Raw genomic sequence first — 8,713 nt, forward strand, 5'->3', positions numbered from 1 at the left:
TATGTTACGCAAACGAGAGTGACATTAAAAAAGTGTCATCTCTTCAGAAAATTTAAGGATTTAGTCACGCATTATTACGTGCCCTTAAATTAGTGTTATAAGAAAAAAAATTAAAAACACGGAGGGCGTTGTATCTTAAATGCGCGTCCTTTGTAGGTGTCACTTTGTAATTTTTATGAACGCGCGTTCCTTAGTTACACGCGGGAAAAGAAAAGCCCGCTATCCTCTTTTCCCTAAGCGTTTGGATGCATTTTTCATTCTCCTCACAATATTGTGCAACTTCTCAATCAAAGATCCAAGGTTACGATTTCATCTCCATCTCCCGACTTCATCATCTCAATCAAGAAAAAAAGCTTCTGATTTCCATTCATCTGCTTCATCTCTGCTGTGATTTCACCTGCTTCATCTCTATTGTTTTTGAGAATACTCGCCAGCAATGTTCTTTCACTATTCCTTGACCTGCTTTTTTCTGTATTCTTTTCTCCACAATATCTTCAAAGACATTCTCACACGCTTTCTCAAAAAATCATTTGTTCTCTCTCAAGAACCCTAGTCGTCACTCACACCACCATATTTGTAGTGTAATCTGTTCAGATGTATAGGCATCTATGAAATAAGGAACCGTGATATGGAAGGCCACCCAAGGATTAACTCTTCAAGATTCAGACCGCCAAGGGTTCATTGATTTATATTTCCCATGTTAGAGTTTTTGGCTAATGTTCATCATTTTCGAGTTTCTTAATTACCCAAGTCTGGATACTTTGGTATTTCTTTGATTTCCTTTTCCTTTTTTACTGATTTTTATTTCTGGGTTATCTCCACATCTGCTAGATCGAACCATGACCACGATCGCCACACACTCTTCCAAGTTCCAACCGTTACCGTCCCTAACACCCCATCTACATCTGACCACCAACACCACCGTAAAAAAAGGTTCAAATTCCCCTTTCTCACAAACTGGAAGATCAAAATAAGTTTTTTGGTCAATTTTGCAAACTAAGGTTTTATTTTCATTCCAATTTTCATTGAACAATTCGGTAGTTTCTCCATTTATCTATTCTATTTCAGTTTTTCTCAAATTAGGGCTTACCAACTGTATGATGAAATGCCTGAGAGAAAAATTACAACCAAAACTGTTAATTACTTTATATGTACTAGATCTGGTGGTGAAGATATAGAGTCAATGTTGCCCAGGTACCTACCTTCTAAATCTTGTTTCTTTTGATTGCACAAAGCCAATATCTTATACATGGCATATCCGATACATGGCATTTCATTGTAGGACCAATTTGGGATCATCAAGTTAAAACAAATTTCACATAGAATAAACTTCATAAATAGGTAAAGGTTATTCTCCTCAAATACAAACATACATTTTCATCTAAGATACATTTTATTGATATATTTTCATGTATCAATAGTGACAACTTTCTTCCGGATAAAGCTATTGATTTAAACGATGAAGCCGGTTCTCGTGTTAATGTATTCTTCAAGTCCATATGCTCTTGATTTCATTTTATAATTCTTGCTATTTTGGCAACGAAACCTGTTATTAGAAGTGAACGTGAAAGAGGACCACTTGTACCTTTTGAAGAACTAGTAACTGATAACACCTCAAATGCATGCAATCTTGAGGAAAAGGTTTGTGTTTTACTCTTAATATGTTAGATAGATACATTAAATGATAGAACAAAATAACAATAAACAAATATATTTTAAGAAAAAAAACTAATTTTTGACAAAAAGAAAAGTTTCATTTACTTTAGTGGTTATTTTACACTTTAAATTAAATAATCTATATGCATTTTTGCGTTTCCATTTTATGTTCGTAAATTGCATATATTACATATAAATATATTTGTGTTTCCAGATTTTTTTTTTTTTTTTTTATCATTGTCTAACGTTTTAGATGTTGTATAAGAATTACAAATACTTTACTAATAAATAAGAAACACTATTGTTTAATAATTAATCAATGTAGTAAATATTTGATTTACTTAACAGATAAACTATATATATACAGTATTAGGAACCTTAAAAGCAGGGTGGCCATGGCCCCCTCCGACCCCAAATAGCATCCGCCACTGGAGATCTCAGTGTTGGAGATGGAGATGGAGATGGAGAAGGCTTCAAGTTTTCAAAATAGCAGGAGTGCCTGGGGCTTATGTCATGTGGTATTGTCCTTTATATCGTGCTACAAGCCACAAGGTATAAATAATAAACCTTATACTATCAAATTACTAAACTAACCCTCAAATCACTTAGGAGCTTTTTGAAGCCCTGTTTAAGTATTGTTTGAACTTTGAATAAAAGAGGTTTAAAGAACATTTGTGAAAGAGCCAGGAAACATAATGTTTTAACTTTTTACATATTTGTCCTCGTTTACAAGGAGGATGACATTTACGTCTTTTTCACACATGAAGCCCTGGTCCACCATCTTTGGGACAAAAATTGCAATATTTTTTTTATCTCATTCACATCGGTTTCAGTCTTCACCAAAAAAGGCAAATGTTAAATTTATCTTTTTGGGATGAAGGGAGGAGTATATATATATATATATATATATATATATATATATATATATATATATATATTAATTTAATTTTCTTTTCTTGTACAGAACTGATAGTGCTCTAAAGTTTGGATGGTTTTTCTTGGCTTATATGGTAAACCTTCTTTCTCAAAATAATTTTTGCAGTTTTGAAAATATCCAGGCATAATTAATATATTTAAATTATTTTTTTAATGCAGTTTCACATTGCCTTTTGTGTATTTGCTGCTATTGCCCCTCCTATTATTTTCAAGGGAAAATCTCTCACATAAGTTACATGCTTTCTCATTAAAGATATAGCAACCTTCTTTTAATTTTTTTATTATTAATTTTTTTTTCTTACTTTCAATAATTCCTTATTAATGAATTTGGCATTAAGCTCTTAATTATGTTTTTACTTTTTACATTACAGTGGGATTTTACCAGCTCTCGATGTGCTAACTTCTAATGCTTTTGTTGGGGTAAGTTTTTCAAGAGCACCTTTATATTCATTTTAAAAAATGATTAAAAGAAAAAAATTAGAATCAGTTTGTATAATTTCACATTTATTTTAATAACCCATTTTCTCGTTTTACTTGCAGATCTTCTACTTGATTGGATTTGCATTCTTTGCTCTTGAATCAGTGATGAGCATTTGGGTCATTCAGGTCATATAAAATATAATTTTTTTCTTTTAGAGTTAAAAGCAAGAAATACCTGTTGGGATTAATCGATTATTTACCAAGGTCACGTGATTATGCATATGGCTGGGTTTAGATTTATTTATGGTTTTATATGTTATGTTTTTATTAATAGTTTATTAGGTAGAATAGGTATTTTGGTTTGACCGAATTTGTTGGAGTTGTACGTTGAGAAAGTGGCGTTGGAAGATTGAGTCATGGGTTGTACCGGTTCTTTAAGTGAAGTAATGGGTAGAACTGTATGGCTACTTTCATGCCTCACGTGGTACTCCATAAGGTTATATATTGCCATCTCTTTTCATGAATAAAGTAATGTGTTTTCCTCTGTTAACTTCTGGACTCTTCTTTCTTTTCATTAACTATTTTTTAATGTGAGCTTCTTTTCATCTGTGAGTTTTGACACTTGAGTGGGAGATTTCAGAGTTGACAATCTACATTTGGTATCAGAACCTGGTTCTGTTGAAGGGGGTGTAAGTTCTTATAACAAGAAAAAGATGCAGCTCCATCCTTGATGATCCTTGTTCCAGGCTAAAGAGAGCCTAACCAGAAGAGGGGAAGAGAAGCGGAAAGAAATCAGAACGGGTGGGTTTTGATTTTGCTTACTTACAGCTGGTAAAAGAAAACAGAAGAAGCAGGAGCTTGGTTTTCTTGACTAGTGGAAGAGGAGTCTCAATTGGAACGGGTTGGATCTGAAAAGTTTGGGGTTGTCACAAGAAAGGAAAAATGGTGTTGGCAGTAAAAGATGGTGGTTCAATGTCATATTAGATTCCGGTTTTGACCCCAACCAACTATCCAGTATGGGAAGTCAAAGTAAAGTCCATCATGGATGCACATGGCATATGGGAGACTGTTGAAGCAAAGCCATCGGGTGGAGAATCGGATCCAAAGTAGAAGAAACAAGCTCTTGCTTTCTTGTTTCAAGCAATACCAGAAGAGATGGTGTTGCAAATGTCCGATTACACCGATCCAAAAAGGGTTTGGGAAGGATTAAAAACTCAGTATTTGGGTGTGGATCGGGTAAGAACGGCTCGATTAGCAACTTTGAAGAGGGAACTAGAAAGCTTGCGTATGAAGGAGGGAGAAAACATTGATGATTTTGCAGCCAAGTTGAGTTGTTTAGCTTCGAAAGCACGAAGTCTCAGACATTAACTTGAAGAAGTTGACTTGGTGAAAAGTTTACTTGATTCTATGCCCAAGTCCTTTCTTCAAATTGTGGCGTCGATTGAGCAATGCTTTGAGTTGGATACGATGCTTTTTGATGAAGCCGTCAGTAGACTAAAGGCATATGATGAGCGCATCAAAGGATCCGAGAAGGTGGAGGACGTTCATAGTGGGTTGTTGTTGTCAAGAGAAGAAAAGTCGGATGGTTATATGCATTGTGGCAGTGGCGGTTCGCATCGGGATGGCTTTGGACGTGGTCGGGGAAGAGGTCGTGGGTCCGGGAGGAGCCAAGATGGTAAGGAACGTGTTCGGGACAAGAGTCACGTAAAATGCTACAAATGCGGTGAATTCGTTCATTACAACAATGAATGTCCAAAGTGGGAAAAAGAAGCAAACTTGATCATCGAAGATGAACCGGCATTATTGTGAATCGAGTGGAAAAATAACCGGTTAAGGGGGTGATTGTTGGGATTAATCGATTATTTACCAAGGTCACGTGATTATGCATATGGCTGGGTTTAGATTTATTTTTGGTTTTATATGTTATGTTTTTATTAATAGTTTATTTGGTAGAATTGGTATTTTGGTTTGACCGAATTTGTTGGAGTTGTACGTTGAGAAAGTGACGTTGGAAGATTGAGTCATGGGTTGTCTAGGTTCTTTAGGCGAAGTAATGGGTAGAACTGTATGGCTACTTTCATGCCTCATGTGGTACTCCATAAGGCTATATATTGTTATCTCTTTCCATGAATAAAGAAATGTGTTTTCCTCTGTTAACTTCTGGACTCTTCTTCTTTCTTTTCATTAACTATTTTCTATTGTGAGCTTCTTCTCATCCGTGAGTTTTGACACTTGAGTGGGAGATTTCAGAGTTGAGAATCTACAATACCAACATTTTTTTTCACATGATGTTTGATCTTTTGTAGATTTGGATTCTGTAGTAGATTTGCAAAATCATACTGCCCTATCAGACCATATTGCTGTGATTGTTCCAACATCTTCAACAATGTAGTCCTTGAAACATTTTGTGATAGGGATCAAACTGAAGGTGGTAGTCCAAATATAACTTAGGTATGTTTCTTTTCTCCAATGGCCTTTTGTAAATGTTGTCTAAAAAGCCAACATTGATCTTTTTGTTTTTTCAATTGTTCTAGTTGATGAATGTTGTTTGTTGGGTGTGTAAGGGTAAAATGGTCATTATTTTTTTGTATTCTAGGTGATTAGGGCAGTTTTGAATTCCTTTGGGGTATGGGGTCAAAGTCAAACCCCCATTGCTGTATCACAACCAAATATGTAGGTGACACTTGTTCTTTCATTTTTTTTGTTTCATTGTAGCCCTTTCCTCTGCAAACCAATTCTCTTTTTGATAGTCATGAAAATGCAAATCTCGTGTCTTGTAGGTTCATGGTGGGAAAGGGTAAAACAAACATAGACAAATTCACTTGGGTGGTAGTGTTCAACAGGTTTGTGAATCCTTTAAAAAATTGTAACTTTTAGTTATCAAAAAAAGATTAAAATTTTTATAATACAAATTTGATTAAAATCAGTTTTAATTTGATGTCAAATAGGTTGCTTTGGGAAAGCAGAGAGTTGATGAGCACATATATACTCAGATGATGCAGGAAACTGGTGGTCAGCAGTCCATGTAAGTTTCTTTGTTTGTAACATCTTGTATTCAAGAAATAACAATGTAGTTTCCATAAAAAAAAAATCATAAATTATATTTTTTGAAATTTTTTTTAGATTGGTAGGTTTAAATGTAGAATATCCTAATAAGAATTAATTTTAAAAGTAGAATGAAAATGACAAGTGATTTTGTGTTTTATGTTTACAGGGTTGATGAAAGCGAATAGCTCTGGAGTTAGAAGAAGAAAAGAAAGCTCAAGTTGAAAGAGATAAGATGTTGCAAATGCAAGTGTTTCATTCTTCATTTCAATTGTTAGTATGAAACACATGGTAGATTAGACGAATGCAAATTTATATATTGTAAGAAATAGAATTGTATGACATTAAATTTTATGCAATGGATTGTATTTTTTGTATATGGTATTTTATTTCTATTATGAGACATTAAATTCAAATTTACTTTAAAAATTAATAAATATATAAATATATTTTTTTAAACATTTAAATTTAGGATACGCAAAAATGTATGTCATCTTCATTTACGACATGGCCTTTCTTGACAGGGGTTTTAATGATACGCATTGCGCGATGTAAATGCGCGTCGTCTATAGACGACGCGCAAAAGCATGTCGTCTCTTGTTATGACAGGGCCTTCCTTGACGCTTATTTATGCGTCATCTGAGCGTTTTACGACAAACATTGCGCATTGTAAAAGGCTGTTTTTCTTGTAGTGGGTGATGTTTTTGTTATGTTTCATGTATACATTGTGATGGTATTTCAATTTAAGTCACACAAGCCCTCGGACGTTTCCGCCGTCTAGTTCGGGGGTGTGACATATATATATATATATATATATATATATATATATATATATATATATATATATATATATATATATAGACACACACACACACACACTTAATAAATATAAGATCTGTAATCTTAGTGATAAGTATCTGATCATTATTATAGATTAGATACAATCCCTTTAATAACGGGATATACATGTATAGATTGGTATATATACAACAATAGGGCAAACCCTAATGTTGTGAATCGTGGCTTTGTGTCAACTGTCTTTGTGACAAACCTGTCTTCTTGGTGAAGACAAAACCTCTCTTGTTGGTGAAAAGAACATTTGGAGAACTCCTATGTTATTTACTTTCAATTGATTATTTTGTTTAGATTAGTTTTGTTTTTCTTATTCATACTTGAAGTGTATCGATCAAATACAAACCTTCAATTGGTATCAAAGCAGTTTGCAACACACTCAAGTAATCATGTCATCTTCCTTAGTTCCCAAGTCATTTGGTTGTAACAAGATTCCTCCGCTTGACCACTACAGCTTCTCTGATTGGAAATCAAAGGCCATGAATGTTATAGACTTCATGAATTTTGATATGCTCAACGTCATCAACAAAGGTACTATAGTTGTTTCACATCAATCATCAAATAATGGTGCATCGGCAGTAAGCTGAAAGGGAAGTATATTCCCTGTTATAGCAAGGAAGAGAAAAGGATGTTGAATCTTGATGTAAAAGCTAGAATTGCTATTGGAAACTCACATCCTTTTTCTGTCTATCGTTTGGTCCAAAATTGTCAAGAGATGATGATTACTCTATCACCTGCTTTTGAAAAGTAAATCTCTTCAGACGATGAAGTTAAGTGTCACATGGCTCAAACTGTTGAATCTCACACTGACACCTCACATGACAGCGTTTGGATTCATAACGTTGATTCTCCTTTTGTTGTTGATATCCTCAAGTCAGAATGGGACGATGCATCAGCGTATCAGGTAAAATATCATCTTAATTTTTCTTCTATTTATAATATTGAAAAATATGACTCGATCGATCTATTACATTTCAATTTATTAATCTCAAATAAAGAAAAATATTCTCTCAGTCTTGAACTAAAAATTCTCAAATGAAAACTTCTTTCTCTAGAAAAATCACTTTCTATTTTAAAAAAAGGAAAACACCTGTATATCGCTTACCAATAATTTTCTTCACACTGAAAAAGAGAAAGTTGTTGAGTATGCTAATCGCACTCTACTTATTTTGAAATTCTAGGCATCCTCTCACATTAATGTGACAAGAATCATTAATGCTCAGATTCCAGATCAGTGTAAGTAAATTCTTGGAGGTGATATTGAAGTTGTTGTATCTTTAACCAAAGTCAAAATTAAACTAACCTTTTATAAAGTTGACTGCTTTAAAGAAGATTTTAAAAGTAGATTTTTGAGTTCTTACATTATAAATCAAACCCTAATCAATACTTGCTGCTTTACTGATTCTAATGGCATTACTAAATGTGTTACTAAATTATCTGCTCTTGATCCTTCTCTCCAACCTTCACATCGTGAGTATGTTATTACCTCCACTAAGACTTTGCTAAACTTTCCTATATGTAATGGTGATTTTCATTTTGTAAACAAAATTCGTAGCATCTTTCCTCAATGCTCAGTTAGCAATTATGAATCTAAAGATCAGATAAATCCTTCAACCCCTGACAACTCTTCAAAAGATCATGAGTCTCATGACAAGGTAGTATATAGGCATACCACTGATAGCACTCATTGTTCCAAAGCTAAATCAAGAGCTATTAAATCAAATGATCAAAGTTCTTCAGATTTAGAAGATGAAAAGAAATCAAAATCTAATGATAAAAGGAAAAATCTTGGAATTAAAGAGAG

At 33.8% G+C, this 8,713-nt stretch overlaps 1 long non-coding RNA gene across 1 annotated transcript; it reads left to right on the plus strand.

Moving 5' to 3' along the window:
- Positions 1 to 257: 257 nt before the first annotated feature.
- On the plus strand, positions 258 to 6,434 carry LOC111919759 (uncharacterized). The gene is made up of 12 exons (XR_002859598.3): positions 258 to 1,194; positions 1,283 to 1,341; positions 1,422 to 1,641; positions 2,024 to 2,208; positions 2,621 to 2,666; positions 2,752 to 3,012; positions 3,133 to 3,198; positions 5,319 to 5,463; positions 5,609 to 5,685; positions 5,793 to 5,855; positions 5,961 to 6,037; positions 6,227 to 6,434. It is a non-coding gene; the product is annotated as an uncharacterized LOC111919759 (long non-coding RNA).
- The last annotated feature ends 2,279 nt before the right edge of the window (positions 6,435 to 8,713 follow it).

Source organism: Lactuca sativa, chromosome 4, assembly GCF_002870075.4.
Source record: "Lactuca sativa cultivar Salinas chromosome 4, Lsat_Salinas_v11, whole genome shotgun sequence".
Classification (NCBI taxonomy): Eukaryota; Viridiplantae; Streptophyta; class Magnoliopsida; order Asterales; family Asteraceae; genus Lactuca; species Lactuca sativa.